The 25886-nt window shown below is 40.0% G+C and overlaps 1 protein-coding gene across 13 annotated transcripts in view; it reads right to left on the bottom strand.

The window, feature by feature from the left end:
- DTNA (dystrobrevin alpha) overlaps nucleotides 1-25886 on the bottom strand; it is a 351322-nt gene that overhangs the window by 154931 nt on the left and 170505 nt on the right. The window contains exon 1 of one of the 13 annotated variants that reach the window (XM_049620210.1): nucleotides 4783-5537. The exons of the other annotated variants lie outside the window; for them this stretch is intronic. The gene's annotated coding sequence lies outside the window, so the exon portion shown is untranslated. Of the gene's footprint in view, nucleotides 1-4782; nucleotides 5538-25886 lie in introns of those variants that run through there. 13 annotated transcript variants of the gene reach the window in all.

The following is a 25886-nucleotide window of genomic DNA, read 5'->3' on the forward strand; positions in this document are numbered from 1 at the left end:
ACAAAACTGAACATACTCTTACCATATGATCCAGTCATCCTACTCCATGTTATTTCCTAAAGGAGTTGAAAACTTATGTCTACACAAAACCCTGCACATGGGTGTTTACAGCAGCTTTATTCATAACTGCTCAAACTTGGAAACAACCAAGATATCCTTCAATAGGTGAGTGAATAAATAAACTGTGATACATCCAGACAATGTAGTATTATTCAGGGCTAAAGAGAAATGAGCTATCAAGATACGAAAAGACATGAAGGAACCTTAAATGCATATTACTAAGTAGAAGAAGCCAATGTGAGAAGGCTATATAACGTATTATTCCAACTATATGATATTCTGGAAAAGGCAAAGCCAGAGAGACAATAAAAAAACCCAGTGATTTCCAGGAAAGAGGGTGGAGGAGAAGGGAGAGATAAAAGGGCAGAGCACGGAGGATTTTTAGGACAGTGAAAACACCCTGTGTAATATTATAATAATGGACAGATACCATTATACATCTGTCCAAACCCATAGAATGGACAATGCCAAGAGGGAACCATAAGGTAAACTCTGATCTTTGGGTGATTATGATGTATCAGTTTAGGTTCATCCTTGGTAAAAAAAAAAAAATGGACAATTCTAGGGAGTCATCTTGATAATAGTGGAAGCTATGCAGGTGTGTAATAACTTCATGTAACCATTACTTTGTGGTTTCTGCCATTGAAAGCATAACTTTCTATCTCAAGTTTTGTATTTTCTTCTACCACTTTGGTGGAACCACATTATATATTGGAATTGTCAATCCATATGGTATTTTCTTTCATGTGAGGGTAGGTAGAGGCAAGTGATATTTCTGGGTATAATATTCCCCAAACAAACACAAATTAATAGGTTTGAGACATAAAATATTGTTATTTATTTTAAAAATAATTTAAAATTTAAAAAGATGATTAAAAAATTGAAATGGTGTCAATAGTGAATATTTCATAATATACATACCAGGTAGAGGGAAATTCTTATAATAATATCACTCTAAAATGGATCAGGCTAATGTTATCATGAAAGTGGAACCAGTTGATTGTTTCTTTTTGTATATTAAAAATGTAACAAATTGTTCATTCCTAGCAATGAAATTACTTTTTTCCTATCAGATACTGGACTACATATTGCACAATTATTGATAAGTTTAATCATTATTAATGAAAGTTTCCAATGCTTATTGAACAAAGTCAACATCCTTTATAATAAGTTCTGATAACATAACAGAAACACCTATTGTTAGTGAGTTCTAAATGTTATTAATGGAATTAATTAAATTTGAAAGTAAATATCTGAAAATCACCATTAGAAATTTCTACTTTTTTTAAAAAAACATTGGCCTTTTACTACATACAGAGCTTAGAGCTTTCTAATAAAGTCTATCTTATTCTCTGAATTAATCATTATTGCCATTGTCATCATCATGATTGTGATCACAGTGCCATTACTTTTCTTTCATTTGAAACATTTAAGAATATTTTTAAAAAGTCCAATTCTTTTCATACAAAAAAATTACATAGTTGTCAATAATAAAACCCACTTTAATGAAGTCATAGGTTTAAAAATAACAATTCCTAAAAATGGAATATCTAGCTGATAGAGTCATCAATCTTCAGAAATTTTGTCTTGGGGTTCAACAGTTATCATTAATTTTATTGAAAAAGCTATAAGAGTCAATATGATTCTTCTTCATCATGGCTCTGTTGAACATTTATCTCCTTAATAGAGGTAAATGCAGATAATTAGCTATTTGAGAGGCTAGGGAGCTCTAGAAATTAAAGCTAAAATGTTAAGAAACACTGCCGATCATTCAAAATGAAAAATAAAGCCTGATTTAAAGAAAGGTTGACAAAAATATGATTCGATTAAAACACCTTGGCAACATTTCTAATTTAAAACAGGCACATCAAAAATCATTTTGTACCTTAAGAATGTAAATATCAAAACAACTAGAAAAGAAACTTCCATATAGCATTATGGACAAGAGGTTTCTCAAAAAACTAAAAATACAACTACCAGAGACCCAACAATCTCTTTTCTGGGTATATCCACAAAGGAAATTAAATCAGTACATGGAAGAGATATGTGTGCTCCCATGTTCACCGCAGCATTATTCAGAATACCCAAGATACAAAATGACCTAAGTGTCCATCAACGTATGAATGGATAAAGACTTTGTGATATATACATACAATGGAATATTTTCAAAGAAGATCCTGCCATTTGCAACAACATGCATGAACCTAGAAGACACTATACTAAGTGAAGTAAGCCAGACACAGAAAGAAAAATACTGCATGTTCTCACTCACATCAGATGGGGAGGTGGGGGAAATGAGATGTTGGTCAGCGTGTACGAAGTTGCAGTTATGTAGGAAGAACAAGTCTAGAGATCTAATGTACAGCATAATGACCATAGGTAATAATACTGTATATTGCATACTGGAAGTTTGCAAATTCCATGCACTCTTACCACACACCAAAAAGTAGCAAGTATGTGAGGAAACATATGTTAATTAGCTTGACTGCAGTAATTATTTCACTATCATAGTGAAATGTGTGAATCAAATCATGTTGTCTACCTTAAATACATACAGTTATTATAAAAAATAAAATTGAGTAGGAGCTTCCATCTTATAGACATCTCAGGTATGATGACCTGAGAAATGGACACGTACATATGGCCTGGTGTCAGGTGTATAAAAATCATAGAAATTTGGATATATGTTGTTTTTTACGTACATCTAGCTCTAATGGCTAAGATGGCTGATATCTTAGCCCAAAGACTGAGACTATAGAAACTACAGGAACTGAAACAAGAGGAATTTGTTTTCATTCCAATTACAGAATGGACTGAAGCCTGATCAAGTACTTCGAACATGGAATAGTGGAGAATGCTCGTACTTTTCAGTAATTTCACTTCATCCACACTACTCCATCTCTCTTCTTTATATATAGATATTTAACCCGTTACAGTACTGCTGGGAAAGAAGAAAGCTGGGTTAAGAGATCATTTACACTTTTATCTTTACCTTTCATCTCTCTTTCTTGTGTCCTCTCCTTCTGTCTCTGACTCTCCCTCCCTTCCTTTGGCCTCCTTCCCTTCCTTATTTTTCCTTTAATAAAAACAGACCACTTTCTACCTCAGGTATTGTCAATATTGAGAATTTCACACTTTAAAATATCTTACCAGGTACCATCTTTCACTGCTTCTTGGGAATTTCCTGTTCTTAGCTAATAACAACTTATGCTTGTGAGTATATTCTATGTTCCAGAGTTGATGATCATAGCTTGTTCCATGTTCAAAACAACAAAGGGTAAAAGGAAAGAATGATTTCAGATACAAGCATGGGCATTTTACACCTGTTCAGTGTTGTTACAATACTTTTGATATTTGCTATCATGGAAATAGTGCCCTTTATTTGAAGTTATGGCAAAAAAAAATTTGAAAAAATGATTATAACTCCTTGCGCAAAGTTAGAAGATGACCCAGATGTATGAAAATTAGAGAGACTAAGGAAATAGCAATGAAAATCACAGAGCATAAATGGATATAACAAAAGCTGTTTCCCTTTTTGAAGAAAGAGAGGTATACGACCAAACTTGGGATCATTTCTTGGCTTTTATCCAAGTCAGTGCCAGTTAGTGGCAAATAATCGACTTTAGCTAGGAAAGTATTTTTTGAAAGACTTTCGTGTATGAAAACACTCCAGGTGGAGAGTGAATCCGCTTGAGTAACAGCGGGGCTCTGCTCCTGTTTTAGCTCGGCTTTGTCTCTAACGCTGCCAGGACAAGTTTCTCCCAAGCCGAGAGAAGTTGGCTAAGTTAGCCCTTGACTAAAAAATTAAAGTCAGTCCTAACGTCTGATGAGAAAGACCAACAACAGACATCAATAGAAACCGCGACGAAGGAAGCAACAGAAGTTATTAGCAAAGAAATTTTCTCCTTTAACTTGCTCTGCGCATATCAAAGGCACCTCTTTTGAAGCAAGCTGCTAGGGCGATGTGTAAACAACGCAGGGAGAGGCTTCTGTGCTCTGAGAATGGAAGGTTCCCCACGCACCGCATTGTTTACATTCGGCTCTCTCCAGCCTCTAAGCAAGAGTTCCTTTTATACTAACCCGTATTGTATCTACTTCTATTTTCAAATCCTCTGAAGCATATAGACCACAATGCCTGAAAGAACATAATACGAAACGGAAATAAAATATGTTGTAAAAATTGTAGATAAAACCGAACTACTCATGTTAGATGGGGCTGGCAGGAATAGGATGAAAGAGGAATAAATGCCCAAATACAACAAATACACTATGTAACACGCGGGGGAATTTTGCCCTACTGTTAATTTAGTATAAGAGACAAGCAGCTTAGGACCGATACCACGAACAAGGTGTCCTCTAGGAAAAGCGGACCATTTCTAAAGTTCAAAACAAGGAAACATTTTGCCCTGTTTTACATTGACCTGAAGACATGGATTATTGCATTCTTATTACTTCTTTCCAGTTTTCTTACTTCTACTTGCACACACAGCCTCACACGCATACCAAAGTGCCAGAAAAAAGTCACAGTGTTTTAGACTTTCAAATTAATAGAGGGTGAAAACGGGGAGGGGGGGGGCGAGGGAGCTGGGAGCAGGGGAAGGGAGAAATTTGTCCTGTGCCCACGGAGGGCTGGGGGTGGGGGCGACAGTGAAATTCCACCCAGCAAGTCCTGCTCCTGCAACAGAAGAAGAGTTCAGTTTCATAGATTGAGTTGTACCTTACCTGGTTTTGCAGTTAAAGACACCAACGTGCCCCTAATTCTTCCTCTAAGGTACTACATATGCTGAAAGCTATAGTATTTGACCTTACACATTTCCACAGAAGAAACTCCAAAGCAACCTTTAACTTCAATAAAACGCTGTGTTCATTCTTCCCCTTGTGCTCAACGCACAGCAATCTAATACACCTCATCATGTGGTCCGTTACCATGGTAGCAATGAATCCAGCTGCTGAAATACAAAAGACTGACAAAAAGTTGCCTTTTTCCCCTCCACCCACCCTGACAAAGTCAGATTTTTTTTTTCTGTATGACAAGTCTAATTTGAATATGTTTCTGTTGCTGACTCAACCTCGTGAGCAAGGAAAAAAAAAAAAAAGAAATGAATAGCAGAGGTATAAGAATAAAAGGGCCCCCACAGCCCTGAAACAAATGAAATAACTATATGCATTTTTTTAAGTTGCCACTAATCCCTCAAAATACTGATCATTATCTACTACTTCTTCCAAGTATTTTTAAACACCAGTTACTAACTCAAAAAAAAAAAAAAAGGAGCAATAGTCTCATAGCTCCTTTAAATATAGATATAAAAGTTAAATAATTCAATAAACACGGATGTTGAAAACACTGCATCAGTATAGGAAGGGCTAGTCTCAAAGGATTTTCCTAGAGCAAACTTCTAATCACAGTTCAGAGGTGGGAGGCAAAATTCTTCAACTTCTTTTCATCAAACCCTGTGGTTAGCCATTATTTAAACAGATTAAGTCCCAGTTCTGTTTTATTTATTTATTTAAGTTTATTTATTTATTTATTTTGAGAGAGACAGAGACAGCACAAGTGGGGGAGGGGCAGAGAGAGGAGAGTGAGAGAATCCCAAGCAACTGTCAGTGCAGAGCCTGATGGGGGGCGGGGGGGGGGGGGGGGGGAGGGGGCTTGAGCTCACGAACTGTGAGATCATGACCTGAGCCAAAATAAAAAGTTGGATGCTTAACATACTGAGCCACCCAGGCGCCCCTCCTATTTTAAATGATCACAGATTTGGATCTGTGGTGACACAGCCTGATAGAATCAACCAAAGCATACTTGGGGGTTCCATATTAAGAGTAGAAGTTTGGAGTTGGGACAGTTGCAACTCTGAAGAATCCTGGGACCCCCAAGCCCATAGCTACGCAATTAATATTTAAGGAACCACCTTCAGTTTATTCGCATGTGCTTTAAGGACGCCTGATGGGAGGCCTGGGTGACAGGCTTCACCTGGCCACAGCTGTGGTCCCTCCCTCCCACCATGGACATCCTTCACAGCTGGTGCTCTCTCCACCATCAGGCGAGCAGCTATTCTGTCCCTCGGGTCATGCATGGCCAATCCCCTGCTTCCACAGCTTTGCTTACTTTCCAGATTTAGCTCAAATTCCATAATAATTTGTTTACATATCTATTCTCTCTCTTTAGACATGGACTCGCCTAAGAAGGGGAATGTTGCCTTATTTATCTCTTCATACCATGGAACCAGCAAAGGGTTTGGCATAATGTCGGGCTCAGTGGCTATTTCTTGAATGAATAAAGCAGGGAATGAATGCTTTATGTCAGCACAGTGGAGGAAACCTCAACTCCTCCAGGACTGTGTTCACAGCATTCTCTGCTGTGGTTAAGCCCCTGAGGGGGGGTTTGCTCAGGCTTTTCCTTACTATCCCATGCTGCACAGGGAGGGAGGCAAGAGTAGCAACCACTGAGTTACTCAGATGTGGTTTTAAAATCGGTTCTTACCCAGACTGGCTTTGTGATCTTGGATAGATTATTTAACCTCTCTAAACCTTGGTTACTCTTATGTAAAATTTCTACTTTCAAAAGTTATGAAAAAGGATTAAATGAGATGGTCCAAGGAAATTACCAAGCACTGAGCTTGAAACACAGTTAAGTGCTCAATACATTATCGCTAGAGTTATTTAGCAAAAATGTTTATGAGTTTTGAACAAAAGGGACAAGAAAGCTCATTGACACCTGACTTTCCCTTGATGATAAAACTGTCATTTTCAACCAGATACACATTTTCAATGATACGCTTTATAATATGAGTAGTGACACAGCATAATACAGAGACCATTTCAGGTAACTAGCCAGGATTGCCTGCTCCCACTTACAAACTATCTAGAGGAGATGATGACCAGCCAAAAGGTTTTACATATTCCCAATGTGAAGTAACTGTGGAAAGAGTATTAAAGTTGGTAGTTGATTAAAAAAAAACTTTTTAATTTTTTTAAATTTTATTTATTTATTTTTTAAATGTTTTTATTTATTTTTGAGACAGAGAGAGACAGAGCATGAGCAGGGGAGGGGCAGAGAGAGAGAGGGAGACACAGAATCCGAGGCAGGCTCCAGGCTCTGAGCTGTCAGCACAGAGTCCAACACGGGGCTCGAACTCACAGACCGTGAGATCATGACCTGAGCCAAAGTCGGACGCTTAACCGACTGAGCCACCCAGGTGCCCCTAAAACTTTTTAAAAAGAATTGTCATCAGAAAGAGCCTCAGAATAGAAATTATATACAGAGACCACGTTTTTAACAACGTACAAATGTTAGCTTAACAGCCTTTAAAAGGTCACCTTGATCAGTAACAAGGGCTGTAAACTGCTCGCCACTACAGACTTTTAGTTGCTTTTCTCCGCAGTCATCTAACTCAGGAAATTGCCAGGCACCAAAGCCAATTGCATAGGAATAGTAGCATTAAAATCCCTTTGAAGCCTTCTAGTGCAAAGAAGCCACCAGGGGTTAAAAAAAAAAAAAAGAAAACGACAGCAAGAAAAACAAAACCTGTGGCAGAGAAAAAACTTCCATGGCAGGAAGTTGCTATAAAGAATAAAATGCATGTTGCACATCACAAGATTTCTCTATCATTAAAAGCAAGACCTACAGCAAATCAGTAGAGATTATTAAAACAGCTCCAGCACTGCTGCAACTCTGAAAAATCCTTCAGGGTGGTGACTCGTCATGACACAGTCCTACAAAGCGTGGAAGTGAGGCAGAATAGACGAAAAGGCAAGAAGCATATCCACTGGAAAGTCAGAGCCCCTTAATCCTTGTCAGGGCAGCTGATGAAGGAAAGACTCATAGAACCGCAATCTGAATAATTCATAATTATTCTCATGTGTGGTTGGCTCAATAGAAACGCTTTCACTGCTTGTACTAATTTCTTTGTGAGTCTTCACCTTGTGTCTTTTTCCCTCCTACAGATTGCTTATGCATCCCACCATTCTTCATTTTGTCAACTGAAGAGCATATCATTTATCTAGTCAATGTAGACCCCTCCTAGGGATTAACTATGATGAGCACACATCCTTTGTCAGATGTCAAGCAACTTGTTTGATTCTCTCTCTTAAGCATTCAGGAAATATGATGCCAATATATTTGGTTTCACAAAGTTTGAAATCCCCTTTTGCCAATGTTAAGATTAACCTCTTGTTCAGTGTGAACAAAATTTGTAACGTAATCTGTGCTGGGATGACCCACCTAATTTCATATGAAGAATCTTAACACCCGGGGGAAACAGTTTCGAGACATAATGCTTCAGAATTATGAGAAAGATGAGCCAAGCCTTGAATGCACAGACCTGGGAGAGAGCTTACAGGGTTGTTTGCCTCACTGCTGTCTCTTCAGACATGAGGGCACCTAATTTCCCACGAACTCGAGGTAAAAACATGGGCTCAGAGGTCACATGCTTGAATTCAACAGGATGGCTACCAAAAAAAAAAAAAAAAAAGAAACACCCCCCCCCCAAAAAAAAAACCCAAAAAACAACTGGCTGCTAATGTCAATGAAATCAAAACAAGACAAAACAATTTGAACCCCTGCAAAGTCCATTTTTTCAGGTCACATTTTCAAATTGTTATTTAGTTTAGAATACCACAAAGAGCTTTATTGTTAGGGCGCTGGTTTAAATCAAATAAGAAAACTCGTTCACAGCAACAACAAAAAAGATTGCGATCTATTGAACAATTTTTGCAGGCACATAGTTTCTCCAGCTGCTTTGAGCAGCTGACCTAAAAAATATTAATCGGATTAGTATCTATTCTACTCATGAAAATTTCTTATGAAAGAACAAGGCTATTGCAAGGCATCTCAGTTTATATAACTCAATATCAAGATATTCTATTTTACCCTGAAGATGTTTTCAAAACATGCACTCCTCTTTTGAATTGTATTAACGGGGCTATAAATAAGTATCTGGTTTTAAATAGCACTGTGAAATTGATGGATACAGATCCCACAGATAACTAATTGTGAACCCTGAATCATTTTGCCCTATTCACATATGGAAATTTATTCCCAAATTTCTGTTTTTGTATTTTTAATCTTTTCAAAATTCAAGAATACATCTGGATTCTTCCTTAGTGAAAAACATACTTGGTTTTTAAACCTAAGAATAAAATAATAATAAATAATAAAACCTGACATGACGTGCCCATTTTCTCACTGAAAGGTAATATTACAAGTCCAATGTAGAGAAGTTGAGGAATATAGATTTACGAAATCACATCAAAAGCACATATAATTTATTTATCCGAGGTAACTGATATTGACATTTTGATGCATTTCTTAATTTTTATATACTAACAATCTTGGATGATTTTGACTATAGCTTTCTTTCACCTAAAGAAAGACATGTAAAATAAACATACTGTGCTATTATACATTATTTGAAAATATTTTTTAATAGTTGCATAAAATTCTACTATTTGGATATGTCAGAATTCACTTAGCCATCCCTCATTGTGAAATAAATATTTAGTCTTTTCCCGGTTTCTTTTTATAAGTGATACATCTTTGTATGTAAGTTTTTGATTATACCTTGGGTTATTTCCTTAGAACAGATTCCTGTGTGGGAGTGGGAATTATTGAGTTTAAATTAGAAAATCTAAGCATAGAATGTTAGAATTAGAGGACTCATACCTATAATTCAGTGTAATACAGACTTTATTGATGAGGAAACAGGTGAAATAATGGTCTCAAAGTCCTGCCATGTGTTCACTGTGCTTTTAAGATTAAAAAAATGTTTATTTATTATATATTTTTGATAAAGAGAGAGCACGAGCAGGGGAGGGGCAAGAGGGGCGGGGGGTGGGGGAGACACAGAATACAAAGCAGGCTCCAGGCTCTGCACTGTCAGCCCAGAGCTCAATGCGAGCTCGAACTCATGAACCACAAGATCATGACCTAAGCTGAAGTTGGAGGCTCAACCGACTGAGCCACCCAGATGCCCTGACTTTGCTGTTTGTAATATCGCCCTGCTGACTCTAAATTCATGTCTGAGGGGCCCCTTCCCAGTTCCAGTTTGGCATCCTCTGTGAAACTCCACAAATGTGCTCCAGGGTCCAAGGCAGGGACCGGGAGTTACTTGGAGGCAGGTAACACAGTTTTGTTGTTGTTGCCGTTGTTGTTGTTGTTTGGTCAGAGGCAATCAGCGTGGCAGCATCTCTACAGCCCCCTTCCACTGACAGCAAAACAGAGTGGATACTGAGAAGAAGCAAATATTCGCTCAGGTCAAAATCTGTCCTGAGGAGAACAAAATGGAAAAAGGTTCCAAGAGAGTTGTGAGGTCAGGATGCTCTGAGTTTGAGTTGATATAAAATCAGGCAGAGTTCTTTGATAGACTCCGAGTTCTTTTCTGTCCTTGTATTCGGTGGGGAAACCAGAAGATCTGTGGGGTTTGAGTGGCAGACTGTCAGGGAACTTGTAGGAGCAGGGGACTGAGTACTTGTCTGGTCACCCTCTGTGACAATCCCATATCCTGTAAAGCCAGGCATGTTTGCAGAGCCACGATGACGTCTTCGTTTGACAGAATATATTCTTTCTCAGTTCGAGGGAAGAGAGGAGGACATTTCTGAAAATCAGGTCTACTCATGAAGTCAAAGAAACAGGCATATTCCCGAGAAGTCACTCTTGAAAGAATTCATTTTCTTAATCTGAATACACAGTTACACAAGATTATTACTTCTTGGTCTCTTCCGCCTGACTTATTCTAAAATAAGATGACTTATTCTAATTCAATAAATTTTAATTAAGTGTCTTCTAAAAGCCCATATTGTATAGATGTAGGTGGGAGAAATATAAATAGCCTACAGCCTAGAAGGGGAGATAAGAATATGGATAAAGAAAGTATAGCCGTAGATACAATATATGAAAAAAATATAATTAACTGACTTGAGAGTAGATAGATAATTTAATTAGGTCCGTTTAGGCAGAACATTTAGGGGGGGAAATCATCCATTCAGTGTGCCCCAAGCTTGGAAAGCGGTTGCTGTTCGGATATTAGGTGTATTTTCCCAGATGCTTTTGCTTTGTGCTTGGGTACTAGGGCTACATCTGCGCGGTATACACGCCAAAAGCTCCATGGACGGATGCCTGATGTACCTAAGAGCATATTCAGTGACCAAGATTAGACAGAGGAGTGATAAGTTACTGAGTTTCTCCCTTCCTTTGTTATGTGCTCCTCAGAAAGGATAAGTAATTAGTTGGTGGCAAGGTGAGGGGTGCGGGGCGGGGGGGTAGTAGCTGTCTCTACAGTCGTATGTGTGTATAAATTGTAGGTAATGAGATGGAGAGACTGGGAAGCAAATGCCATGTCATGCACCTTGTGGGCACTCAATAAAAGTTCATTATCGATGCCAACTTTGATGAAAATAAAGGGTATTATAACATGGAGCAAGTTAGGAGAATAATTAAAGGCAAGACTATAGGAGAAGAAATTATTAAGGAAAAATAGATTAAACAGCTGGAAAAGGATACAAGGTGACTTAGGGGGAAAGATAAAAGTAAAAATATATGTGGTTAAAGAGAACATATAGCACAATTATCCAGGGGGTAAGAGAAAAAGAATACTGATGAGGAGTGCCTGAGCGGCTCCGTCCGTTAAGTGTCTTGACTGTTGATTTCTGCTCATGTCGTGATCTCACGGTTCCTGAGATCAAGCCCCATATTCGGCTCTGAGCTGACAGCATGGAGGCTGCTTGAGACTCTGTCTCTCTCTCTCTCTTTCTGCCCCTCCCCTGCTCACGGGCTCTCTCTCAAAATAAATAGTTTTTTTTTTTTGTATAAAAGAATACTGAAGAAATACACAATTGAGAAAGTTGTCTGAATAAGTGAAGACAAGTTGACAAAGCAGTGTCTGAAATGTCATTGTATATACCTACATGAATTTCATGATCGGAATGAATGATAAAGTTTCATTTGATAGCTAAACACGCCTTACATAAATTGACCCACACTATAAAGATATTGGGCGCTTTGGACCCTCCTGGGTGTCTGTGGTGGTAAACACTCCATCAGTAGCGATCACCTAACATCTCCGAGGTTCTGGTACGTGACACCAGGGAGTTCACTGGAGTCAACCTGGGAGGCATTATCCTTCTCCATACTTCACACTGGTTAATTCTCCATGAGGCCACTGCATTCGGTTTAGAGCCTCTCGGTGACATGTGAAATGGAGAAACTGGAGAAACCATCATACAAGGGGGGAACAATGAGCAGGAAGGGAAGTCGCATAAAAGCCGGCCAGGGAGGCACTTACGCATGTGAAAGGCTATCTGCGCATAAGTAATGGTGAGCAGGTGGTCTTCATTTGTTTACGGAAGGCACCACGCTATGTGTTCACCAGGTGAGACATCAGAAAGGACCCCTGACATGATAACAAAACCAGGGCGTGTAAGTAACACAAGGCGGAGAGGCCTCAGCTCCTACTTTGTTCATCACAGATGAATCGCCACTCACGTTCATTATACAGGTAACGACACTTGACCTCCCAGTGGAGACACAATTCTGTGTTCATATGTTCCTATACACACACATTGAGAAGACAGAAACCTTCAGTCATACATCAGATTCTGTGGCTTGCATTGCCCACCCATACGATCACACTTGTGGCACTAATATGCAAAGTGTAAGAACAACTCTATTTGTTCATCTATTCAGGCTCTATGATATCTTTGATAAACATTGTAGGCCGATTAAAAAATGAGAGTAATCAAAAATATTTTCTAATCACTTATAACCCCACTGGCCACAAGTAATAGTTTTGAATTTATCTATTCATATCTGTTTCTAAGTACCTATGTAGCTTCATTTTAAAATGGATTGTCAGGGGCGCCTGGGTGGCGCAGTCGGTTAAGCGTCCGACTTCAGCCAGGTCACGATCTCGCGGTCCGTGAGTTCGAGCCCCGCATCAGGCTCTGGGCTGATGGCTCGGAGCCTGGAGCCTGTTTCCGATTCTGTGTCTCCCTCTCTCTCTGCCCCTCCCCCGTTCATGCTCTGTCTCTCTCTGTCCCAAAAAAAAAAAATGTAAAAAAAAATAAAATAAAATAAAATGGATTGTCAGATAGGTGAAATGGCTGGTGGGGATTAAAGAGTACACTTATCACGGTGAGCACGGAGCCACATATAGAATTATTGAATCGCTACATTGTACACCTGACTCTAATATAATGCTGTATGTGAACTAGACTGGAATTAAAATAAAAAAACTTAATCAAATTAAAAATACACAGAAACACACTTTGAGAATGGTAAAAAACAAAAATGCAAAACAAGAGAGAATAAAACAGATTGCTACCTTTTTTCTTTTTTTCTTTTTTTTGAGAGACAGAGCATATGAGCGGGGGAGAAGAACAGAGGAAGAGAGAGAAAGAAATCTCAAGCAGGCTCCACGCTCAGCAAGGAGCCCAATGCGAGGCTCAATCCCACAACCCCGGGACAATGACCTGAGCTGAAACAAAGAGTCGGACAGTTGAGCCACCCAGGAACCCCTAGATTGTTAGTTTTAAAACTGCAACATTTTCCATATTCTAAAGGAGGCTACAGGCCTCATGACTACCTTTGAGGAAGAATGCTCTTTTTTTGGGGGGGGGGGAATAAACTTTAAGGGGCTTATGTTTATATATAAACTAGTCTACAAGAGAGGGATGAAGGAAGAGAAATTAGGTCATCCTGTGAGACAGAGGAAAATGCTCCCTTCACTATGAGTTGTATAGCTGAAAGACTGTGAGTTGTTAACCGGAATAAGAAGGGTTTGGGGACTAGATCCAGGGAGGATGGGTGTTGACGTTCTGGACACGGGGAGCAAGGTCCAGGTCAGAGGGAATTCCTACCTGTAGGGGAACCAGGTTCTAAAACATGGTGGCCCAGGAGGAAACAGCCAATATGGGATCCCTTTTGAACGGTATGACTATGGTCTAAGGAATAATGATGCTGATGACTAATTTTAAATATTCTGAGTTATAATAGCTCTGTTATCATCAAGATTTTAGGAAAGCTTTGAGAATTGCCCTTAGCTTCACAGTGAGTAATTAAGTCTGTGTCCATGCTTGGAATGGGGTCTAAAGAAAGAACAGGCTTCCTGAGAAAGTGGTATTTGAGATGACACCTGCGAAGAATGGGGAGGAGTCTTTGAAGCAAAGGGGCGAGTATGTGTGAGGTCTCTGAGAGGGGAGAGAGCCCAGTGTGCTCAAGGAACACAAGGAGACCAGTGTGTTTGGAGCGCTATGCATAAAGGGCAGAGGGTCATGGCATGCAGACGTTGGCAGACCAAGGATTTGAGGGATTCTAAAATTTATTCTAAGTGCAGTGGGGAGGTTTGAAGGATTTCAAACATGAGAGGAACATAATCCAACTTTTATTTTTTACAGGAGTGTCCTGGCTATGGGGTGGAGAACGGACAGGAGAGGGGCAAGAGTATTTAAAGAGCAGCCAGTCTGAGGGCCAACTGTGGATTCTGAACTAAAATGCCACCAGTGGAGACAGTGAGAAGTGTACATGTTTGAAATATATTATGGAGACAGAATTGACAGGACCCCAGTACAGACTGAATGAGGGAGGACGAGTGAGAATAGAATGGAAAGAAGGGGTGCTTGGGTGGCTCAGTGGGTTAAGTGAATTACTCTTGATTTCAGCTCATGATCTCATGGTTCCTGAGACAGAGCCCCATGTTGGGCTTTTTGCTGATGGCAGAGGGGTGGGGGGTGGGGCGTGGGAGGGGAAGTCTGCTTTGGATACTATGTCTTTCTCTCTCTCTGACCCTCCTCTGCACGCTCTTGTGCTCCTGCTCTCTCTCTCTCAAAGATAAATAAACATTAAAAAAAAGAGTGGAAAGAAAAACTCCCAGCATTCAGAAATAAATGGAGGTGCCATTTACGACAATGCAGAAGTTGGCTACAGGAGCTTGTTGCGGGAATGCGACAATGGGTAAGCAAGGCAAAGTGCTGAATTTGAAATGTTTCTGAGGCACTGCCTCAGTAATGTCACATAAGCTGTGTCTATATCTGCTTGAAGCCCTAAAGACAGGGCCCGAATGGAGATGTACATGTGACAGCTGTAGGTGCAAGAGATTTTTGTAAAGCCAGGGGAAAACATCCATGGAGAAACGTGCCCAAGACTCCTCTCCAAGACAGAGGTTCGGGAGGTAAGAGGAAATCCTTGTGAGTGTGTTTCTATGGAAGCTGAAGGGGAGTTCTTCAGGAATGAAGGGGTGGTCTTTGAGTTGAAAGCTACTGAGAGGCTGAGTAAGATGAGAATGGGAAAAGCATTCATTAGCTTTAGAATAGGGAGATAATGAAGACCTCAATAAAACCTCTTTTCATGAAAGGGTGAGGGACAGAAGAATGGGAGGTGAGGATGTGGACTCAGACTGGGTAAACCAGTTTTTGTTTTTGAGAAAGCTGGATCTGTAGGGGAGCAGAAGTAGGGCAGCAAATGAAAGGAAACATGAAATCAAGGGGATGTTTCAAATACAGGAGACTCTAGAAAATATTTACATGCAGAAAACAGCGGTCCGCTAAGGGCAGACAGACTGATGACATGGGAGAGAAAATGGCTGACTGCATGTGCACAGTCCTAAGAGGGTAAAGGGGGACCAGATACAGAGTAAAAGTGCAGAAATTAATTCTTCTGTGACGTGAAGGGAGAAGGATGCAGATGAGGGTATGTGTGTACATTTGGGCATGGAAAGAGGGAGTTCCTTTCTAGTGGCTTCTGTCATCTCAATGAAGTCAAAAGCAAGGTTGCTAGCTCAGAATGAGGAAGGGGGAGAAGGCTTTGATGCAAGGGGAGAAATAATGAGCTAGTCATTGTGGAGAGTAGAATGAGCGGACTACTGAAATAGTAGGACTGCCACGGAATGTTGCGAGCACATCTGACGTCGTGATCATGACTCTAGGATGCTCAGTCGCGTGGCTTTCTTTGACAAAGCTCAGCCAAGTAGGTGAAAGTACAGGAAAGGCAGGTAAGTGGGTTCATCTACTTGGCTTGGCTGTTGCCTGGCGAATAGGCGGTAGGAAAAACATGCAGGGAGGTGAAGGTACATAAAAGGCAACGGACCATGGAATCTAACCAGGCAAGGAGGGAAGTAAAAACACAAGGTGGTTGTTTGATAGTGAGAAAGAATAAGGACAAAAAGACTTTGTAACGAACACAAAGAGTTGCAAGTGTGGAGATCAGAACAAGCTGGAGGGGGAGGATATGGTGTTTGGAGAGCGAGATATCTTGCTTTCTTTTCTGATGGTGCAAGTGGTTCAAAGAAGTAGATGGCTGAGGTCAAATGGAGGGATTTATTTCTGGATATGAGGAAGGTATTGATTGGATCATCCACGGGTATACTGAAGTTATCAAGAATAAAGCACCTAAGCAGCACCAATGAAAGTTCTGTAGGAAACAGATCTAAGCTCTAATCCTGTGATCTAGATTTTGTATGGTGGGAGGTACTGGTGGCTTTCTTCATCACTGCATTGATAGAGCTTCCTTAAGTATTAATTCAACACCAGAGGAAAACAGCTGAGAAAGGCGGAAAGAAACAAGGTCCTGACCACAAGATCCTTTGAGCCTCTGAACTGCCCTTATTTACAGCCTGACCATTCCTATTTTGTTAAGCTGGCCTGAGTGAGTTTTCATTTTTTTTTGTCACTTGCAAATACAAGGCATAAACTAATACAAAAGCGTCTATTTCACAAAAGAGAAATACATGGAAATATAACGGATTTGTTGCTTACCTAATATCCATTTTTCTTTGCTGGTGGAATTGTTATCTGTACTTCCACCATAGGTCACGAGGAAGGGTCAAAGTCAATCACTGCTATTGCAATCACCTTGTCAGCGGTGCCAGTAAAACATAAAGGAAAAGCTGCTGGGGCGGGGCGGGGGGGGGGGGTGTAGTGGATTGAGTAGTGCGAGGGTTCATTTTACGTGTCAATTTGACTGGGCCATGGTTGCCCAGATATTTCATTAAACATTATTCTGGATGTGTCTATGAGGGTGTTTCTGGATGAGGTTAACATTTGAATGGGTAGATTTGGTAAAGCGGATTGCCCTTCCCAACGTTGAATGTTTGAAAAGAACAAAATGCGGAGCAAGAGAGATTGTGCTCTCTGCCTGATGGTCTTGGGGCTGGGACATTGGTCTTCTCCTGCCTTCAGACTCAGACTGGAACTTACTTCATTAGCTCTCCGGCTTCTCAGGCCTTTGGGTTGCAGACACAGGGGCTTCCCAGACTCCATAATTGTGTGAACCAATCCCTTATAAAAAAATCTCCTTCTCTATATATCCTATTATAGCTCCTAATACAAGTAGTGGCCCTAAAAACTTCATGGTCACCAAGAAACTCAGAATGTGACCTTATTTGGAAATAGTCTTTGCAGATGTAATTAATTAAGGAGCAAGAGGAGATCCTACTGGTTACCGTGGGCCCTGATAAGAGGAGAGGACAAGGAGAAAGACACACCCAGAGAAAGCCATCAGAAGATTGGGACAGAGATTTGAGTGATGCAGATACAAGCTAAGGAAGTCAACGATCGCTGGAGCCACCAAAGTTAGGAAGAGGCAAGGAAGGACTCTTCCCTAGAATCTTTAGAGGGAGCATGGCCCTGCCAACATCTTGATTTCAGAATTCTCTATTTTAGAAACTATGAGAGAATAAATTTCTATTATTTCAAGCCACCAAGTTTGCAATCATTTGTTATAATGTCCGTAGGAAACGAATACAGGGGGTTTCCGGGAAAAGTCTCTTTACTCAAACAAGAGGCTCATGGGGAGAAGAGAAAAAGTTGATGGACAAGGAAATGGCAAAAGGTTCCATGTGGCTGGGGCACAGGTTGAGTGGTGAGTCAGCTCCCAAGAAGAGCCTGAAGAGGTTGCCGGGCTCAGCATGCTATCACCGGAAGCATAGAAAAGCAGCAGATGCTAGACTGTGTGAAGGACCAGGTCAAGGGAATTATGAGTGCAGAAGCAAAACCATTCTCTGAAAACAGGTCTTTGTTTTCTTTTTACATGCTACAGACGATGGCCTTCTTTTTCTGCATGTGTTGGCTAAAGTGAATTGTCTGCTTCCTGTTTTGTGATTGTCCACATTCCCTGGGGATTCTGCACTGCCTATGCCCAACTGCTGCCCTTGCTCTTGGGGTAGTTCAGACTCCCCGAGGGGCAGGCAATGAGCAGGAGAGAGGGCTTCTCTGACAGGAGAAATCAGCTTGTCACCCCATCGCCTTCAGTGTGAGGAGACTGCTTGCTACTCAGGCATCTCTGTTTCATACAATCAAACGTTTGGTGCACAATTTGGTCCTTTTTACACTCTATGCCCTGACCTGAAATCCCACCTTCCCCACTAATGTCACCTTCCAAAGAGGGACGTTTTAAAGTGAAATTTCCTTTTTCAGGAAGACTCTGTCCCCTTCAAACACTGTCATCTCTTAGCCAACACAAGTTCCTAGAACCCAGTCACTCACTCTGGATGTTGACAGGGGACAAACGGGCTGTGATGAACTACCCTGTCAGCCTGCTCCGATGACACATATGCATTCTAACGGGGACCCTCTGGAGATGCAGAGTTTCAGACAACACAGGAGGCAGCTGATGCAGGTAGTTTTGGATCGAGGAGCATAGTGACCTGACAGGAGCTGATCTTTGGAGCCTCATCTACTTTGAATTCAAAATCCACTACCTGCTGACTGCATGGCCTTGAGCAAGTTACTTAACCCCCCAAACCTCGATTTCATCGTCTAAAAATAAGGGTAAGAGTCGCACCTACCTAACAAAGTGGCCGTGAAGAATAAGTAGCTAACGTATAAAGACAACCTAATGTGGAGCCTGCTATGAATCACTGTGGTTCTTAATATTTCAGAGCAGGGGTTCTCAACCTGGATGCTACTGACACTTTGGGACAGGTAAATTCTCTCCTTTAGGAGACTATTCTGAGCACTGTAGGATGTTAAGCAGAATCGTGACTTCTACTCACTAGAGGTTAATAGCATTCCACACCACCTCCATCCCTGAGACATGACAATACAAATGTCTACCAATATCACCAAATGTTCCGTGGGGGGCAAAACTGCCCACGATTGAGAACCACTGCTTCAGAGTCAAATGGCAGGTCTTTGCACATCTCTTAATAACAGTGGATGATGATTTTCTGCCTTGCCTCGATGTGGGGTAGAGGCCACACAAACGATTTGGTTACGAGTAATAACATTTTTCCTACTTCAGTAAAAAACTATTTTTTTCCGAGCACTGAAGCCTGTGTGTCTTGTCTGGTGTGCTTCTTCAAATTTTCCTCTCTATGGGCAAGGGAGGTTGAAACACGTTGTGAGGGTGGGATCTGACAGTGGAATCACTTTCCAACACTGGCATTCCTTTGTTATCTTATTTTCCTCCTTAAGCACTCATACCCATCTCGCTTCCAACTCAATAGGATGGTCATTACTATTTTCACGAAAAATTTAATGTCCCCCTCCTCCTTTTCTTGAGTAAAATATTTAATGAAGGGGCCACATTTCATCCTGGGTGTTTGGAATCCCAGGCTTACAACCAAGTAACCCAGTTAGAACAGAATGGCATTATAAGGATGCACTTTGATTTGCTGGTTGTGTTTTCTTCAGAAGGCATCAGGCAGGAATTTTTTATTTTGTGGGTTGATTTCACCATCCAGCTAAACGTGCTCTTAAGTCTACCCAGTTTCCCTTTGCTTCTACATTTCTTTAAAAAAAATTTTTTTTATAAATGTTTATTTATTTTTTGAGAGAGAGAGAGAGTGAGCAGGGGATGGGCCGAGAGAGACGCACAGAGAGCTGTCAGCACAGAGCCCCATGCGAGGTTCAAACCCAAGAACCATGAGATCATGACCTGAGCTGAAGTCGGATGCCCAACACACTGAGCCACCCAGGTGCCCCACTTCTACATTGCTTTTTAAAACATTGGCCTTTCAGGGGTGCTTGGGTGGCTCAGTCAATCAAGCATCTGACTAAGGCTCAGGTTTGCGATCTCATGGTTCGTGGGTTCGAACCCTGCATTGGGCTCTGCATTATGGAGCCTACTTGGGATTCTTTCTCTCCCTCTCTCTCTGCCCCTGCCTCCCCCTCTCAAAATAAATAAACTGAAAAAAATAAAAGGGAAAGAATCCCTGTTTCAGAATCCTTAAAAACTTCAACTTGAAAAAGGTAATACTACCAAAGAATTGAATAAACACTGAAATATTTTCCTCCCAAAACTGATCAAACAGAATCTAAACATTTAGAAAAAGCTGTTTGAGAAAGTGAGTCCTAGCAGACATTTCATTCTGTATTCTGTAAAAAGTGTATCAAAGACGTTAGGCTCTGGTCTTGTTGCTTTTCCAGTCATTCTCCTTTCCCCTATCAGACCATCTAGAAGAACATCATATTAAATGCTAATTTTCATTTTTATGATTTAATGAGCTACTTCTGAGAAAGCTACTGTTTCGCCAGCCCATTAGAAATGTCTGGAATGGCGAGTGCTGAATTAAGCCTTAGGTCACCCGGCTGAAAGTAATGTCAGTGTTTCCGTTATTCATTTATGTTCTTTAGCCCCTCGGACACACCTCCACTGGTTACTAGGCAACCACAGCTTCCTGCAGTTAGTATACATTAAGCATGAACTCTATGCGTGAGTATGGAAAGGATCTGAATATCCGAATGAGAAGGCAATCATGAGCTGCACTGGACTATTATCTTTGTTATTATGTAAGACAAAATATGGGGAACTTCACTATTTATCAGAAAGTGGATTAATAATACCTTACCGAAAAGCTTTCATGCTTACAGGTGCACCCGTACACACAATAGCCTCAGAGCTGGCGGATATGGAAAACCTCAAAGGAGTCCTCTTTAGGAGATGGAGAAATCCCTGTTAAGAACTGTGTTTAGGACAGGAATCTGTAAGCCCTGCTTCTTAGGCCCTTTCACTCCTTGTACGGTGGGAAGGGAGAATCTAGGAGAGAAGGGGAAGGGTTTTATATCGGGATAATTTTACCACTGTACTTAAGGTCTGCCAATGTTCCTTGTCCAAGGAGAATTCAAAGTGCCGTGGGGACGTGCCAGCGACTCAGGTGGGGGCGTGCTTTGTGTTACTCACGGCGGCACTGTTGGCCACGTAGGAGGTGTGTGAACTGAGCGGGGCTGTATCCGTGCCGGATAAAACAGAACTCTACTGAATTGAGGTCATGAGAGGCTCATTTGCAGTGGCTGAATTGGGAAGAATGTAGTCTTATCTGGTGATGAGGCTTTTTTATCTTCAAATGTGCCTTTCGTGGATGCTACTACTCTGGGAAGAAATTCAACTTCGGAAGGGAAACCATGTGATACTACAGTTGTTCATATATATTAGGAAAAGGTGGTGTAATAATAAAAACATGCTCTTAGAAAAAGACAGCCACCCTACTTATCTACGCAACTACAATTGGAAGAATAGTATGATACGCACACATAAACACAGAAAAAATTCCAGTACTGTTATGGAATTGTAAGGAATGACAGAAAAGAGAGCTACATTATTCATCTATCTTTGATCATTTGAAACTATCAGATACACTGTGTAATATTTTCCTGAAATAAACTGTACAGATTTAAAAGTCAGGTTCTGAAAGTTACAAAAATCAATTGATGGTTAAAATACAAGCGCAAACCATAAGCTGTCACTCACACGAATGCACTAACATTAAAGCACATTACGATGAACTTTTGTAAACACACCATAACCCTTAGTTTTTGATAGGAAAGCATTGTTCCATCCATTCTTGTGATGATCGTGGTTTTAAAAATCCTGCTTACATATGGTAAATAGCATTCTGCAAACTCTTCTGGGAAACTAAAGGGGAAATCAGCACACAAAAGAGAGAACTCAACAGGCAGGGCCATAACCGGGAGCTGAGAATTTTTTTTTTTTTTTTTTTTTATTATTTATATATATTAAATATATATATATTATATATTTAAGAATATATAAGTATATATATAATATATATAATATATATTTATAGAATATATATATAGAATATATATAAGTATATATTATTATATTATATATATAGAATATATATAAGTATATATATTATAGAATATATGTAAGTATATATATTATATTATATATATTAAATACATAAATAAATATATTTATATATAAATATATATATATTTTATATATAAACTTATATATATATATTTTATATATAAACTCTTTCTCACTCTGGAATATTAACAAGTTATCCACATAACAGTAGTAGACCAAAGACACAGGCCTGTCTCTTTTTGTTTTAATATATGGGGTATTTATAGATGGCACTATTTTACATTTTTCTAAGAAACGAGTACGTTGCAATCACTTTAGTTGCCATTTTTAGCATCACATTCTGCCTGTCAGCACCTGGACTATTTTGGTATTCCCATTAAAGGGCCGTTTATGGCTTTTGTGCTCCGGCTTCACACACGTGCACACCAGACAATACGCAGGATGTGAGCCAGGAAGACATTTCTGGTTTTGCTCAGCCATATGTCCAACACCTAGGAAAGCTCCTGATAGTTCTCAATAAATACTTGATGAATGGTAAATCTACTTCTTTGTCTTGTGAATAAAACCAAATCAACCTTGTTTTCTGAGTCTTTTCTTACACCTAGAAACTTCTCCTGGAGGAAAATAAGATCAAGAGTATAGAAATACTGGCTCATTTGTTGTATGATGGACAGGAGTTTGGTGGTAGGAGACTCAAATAAGTCCTTGTTGCAACTTTGCTGCTCATTTGGGGGGTACTACTTACCCTCTCCAGCCTCAACTTCCTCAAATGTAAAATTAGGAGTTGCTACGTGGCCCTGAAATTCATATGTTGAAATCCTAATGCCCAGTGTGATGGTATCAGAATGTGGGAGGGGACTGTGGGGTTGATTGGGTCATGAGGGTGGAGCTCTCATGAGTGGGATTATAAAGAAGGCCTGACAGAGCTCCCTAGCCCCTTCTGCATGTGAGGACACAGACAGCAAGTGCCTGCTTTGAACCAGGAAATGGGCCCTCATCAGAATGAGACCACACCGGTGCCCTAATGTACTTCCCAGCCTGCAGAATTGTGAGAAATTTCCATTCTTTATAACCTACCCAGTCTTCGGCATTTTGTTATAGAGGCTTGAATGGACTAAGAGAGGGGTCTAGGTGAAATAATCAGAAATATCCTTTCTGATGCTTAAATTCTGTGATCTTAAGACATAATCGATGGCAAATCAAAGTAGAATATTACCTGAAATAATTATGCCTTATTTATCTCAGGCTCCCAGGTGCCTAGCACAGAGCCAGGAAACATTAAGAGATGTGTAATATATTCTTAAAGAGCAAATGAGCGAATGATCATTATAGGTATAAATGTGGCCTAAGCATCATCAAAAATTTTCACCAATGGAAGAAACCCTTCTCTATGGATACCGATATTTGCAATTAAAATGAAGTCAGAAGATTGCTGTTTGCAAATTTTGAGTTTTATTCATACCAATTATTTTTCTTATACATGATAATTGAATAGTGTGATTTTTAGAAAAATTCAGAACACGTTTATGTACCCTCTTAAGAAGTGCTAAGCATGTCATTATGTCTACAGAATGATTAACTTTGTATCCAAAACAAATTTTTTATAATTAATTACAAATATTCATTTCATAAATATCTTTAAAGAGAAAAAAGAGAGACAGAAATCCTTGCCTTAAAAAGCCCCCAGCACTGGTGGTGATTCTATATAATGCATAGCCCTAAAATTCTATCAGTCGACAGCATTAGACATCATCTCCAAGCTTACGCTCACATCAATACATGAGGTTTTTGCACAGTCTCAGAACCACAAGGTGCTGTATCGTTGAAACTCTTGTTGAACAGAAATATTGCTAATTTTGGCATCAACCTAAACATAAACTTATTTGCCAATGAGAAAAAGATCTGGAGACTTAAAAATAGCTTATTCCTCAGGAAGTACTTTAAATGGAAAATTCTAGCATTATCTTATATACATATTCTTATAGGATTAAATTGCAAAGCTTTTTTAGTGAGGTAGTGTGCTGCAGTGGAAAGATATGGCTTAACATTCTCATTCTGCCACTTAGCAGAAATGTGACATCGGCAAGTTACCTACACTCTTGGAACCCTACTATTCTTATCTGAATACGAAGGGAAACAATAGCTAATTTGAGAGGATAATATGAAGTTAGGTAAGATAATGTTCATGGAGTCTCTGGATTGGTGCTTGGCACACCTCTGTAAGGTCCCCTTTCCTCTAAGGGAGCTCACCCTTTGCTTGTAATGCTGGATGAAGTGTTACGATCTTTACCACACTGGAAGCACCGAAGCATATCTCAAAATAACGACCCTCCAGACTTCATTCAAAACCAGAAATGAAACTACTATGAGCTTGGTATAGGCGAATCAAAGATAAAGAAAAAACTTGGCATTTGTCCCTGAAGAAAATTTTGGAGGGAAAACAGACAGGCAACGTGAGAAATGACAAGAGGCTGTGAGTGACTGAATGAGATCGCTGTTCTCTCTACCGTCTACAATTGGAGCTGATCTCCTGGTAATGGCTCAAAAGGCTACGTGAATTCTGAGAAGGACCGACGATGATCTGTTGACCCAGGAGGAGGTCATCAATGACTTAACTGAAATGGTAACAGCAACAGCTGTGATGTGTCTCCAAAGATGACTGGGGTGTTGCAAGTCACTGGAGAGTGCATGTGTGCATGTGGGTGAGGGGGATGTGGAGGGGAGTGTGGGTGACGGGAGAGTCCAGGCAGAAAAACCAGCATGAGCAAAAGTAAAGGCTCAGAGAGTGTGGCTTAGAGAGGGCAGATCACGTGATTCCTATGCTGGCAAAGACCAACCGATGAGGGACAACAGTAGGCCTTGAGACTCAAGAGGTCTGCTTGCTAAGGAATACACGAAATATTACTATATTTATTATATATTATATTTATATTATAAATATTATAACTTGCTAAGGAATATACGAAATAGATTTTGTTGATGGTGCCCCCAGCACCAGCTGTGATACTGGAGTGGCCCTAGTGTATTAGATCATATTGGCTACTGTTTCTTGGGCTCCTACCATGTACCAGGAACTGTGCTTTGTTGTTTATGGATATTATTTTCTAGTCTTCACAACAACTTATACATAACTTTTCAGGTTAAGGATCCGAGGCTCAGAGAGGTCAAGGAACTTGCTGCTCAAGGTTACATGTTCTTCAATGAAGCAAATGAAATAAAAGGAGAAATAGGATTTTTAAAGTACTAATTTCAGATAAAACCTTTAAAGAATGGAAATAATGAGATTTGAATATAAATTAGGAAGTTGATTTAGACAGTCACGTTTTAAAAGAAAAGGGAGAATAGGAACGTTGAAAAGGGAGAATTTGTGGTGCAAGCGAGGCCATTCACGAGATCTCTTAACACGGGCATGTTTTGAAATGACGTAAGGTTTTTCATAATAAAAAATGTTGCTCTGTGTTTTAAAGTTAATTGATGATTATATTACATGAGAGACAGTGAACATCATAATTAAGTACTCAGGGTCTGAAGCCAGACTGTCCAGATTTGAATTTTTACCCCCCAACTTAACCACAGGCAGTTTATTTAACCTCCCTGGGCCCTAGTTTCCTTATCTTTAAATAAGGAAATATAATATTACTTATGTCATAGGATTGTTTAAGCATGAAATGAAATATACGTGTATATAGAATATTGTTTGGCATAAAGTAAGAACAAGTAAGCATTAGGTATCATCGCTTTGGGCCTTAGTCTTTCTTCACCAACCATTTATTTAGAAGTTATC

The sequence above is a fragment of the Panthera uncia genome, assembly GCF_023721935.1.
Source record: "Panthera uncia isolate 11264 chromosome D3 unlocalized genomic scaffold, Puncia_PCG_1.0 HiC_scaffold_8, whole genome shotgun sequence".
NCBI lineage: Eukaryota > Metazoa > Chordata > Mammalia > Carnivora > Felidae > Panthera > Panthera uncia.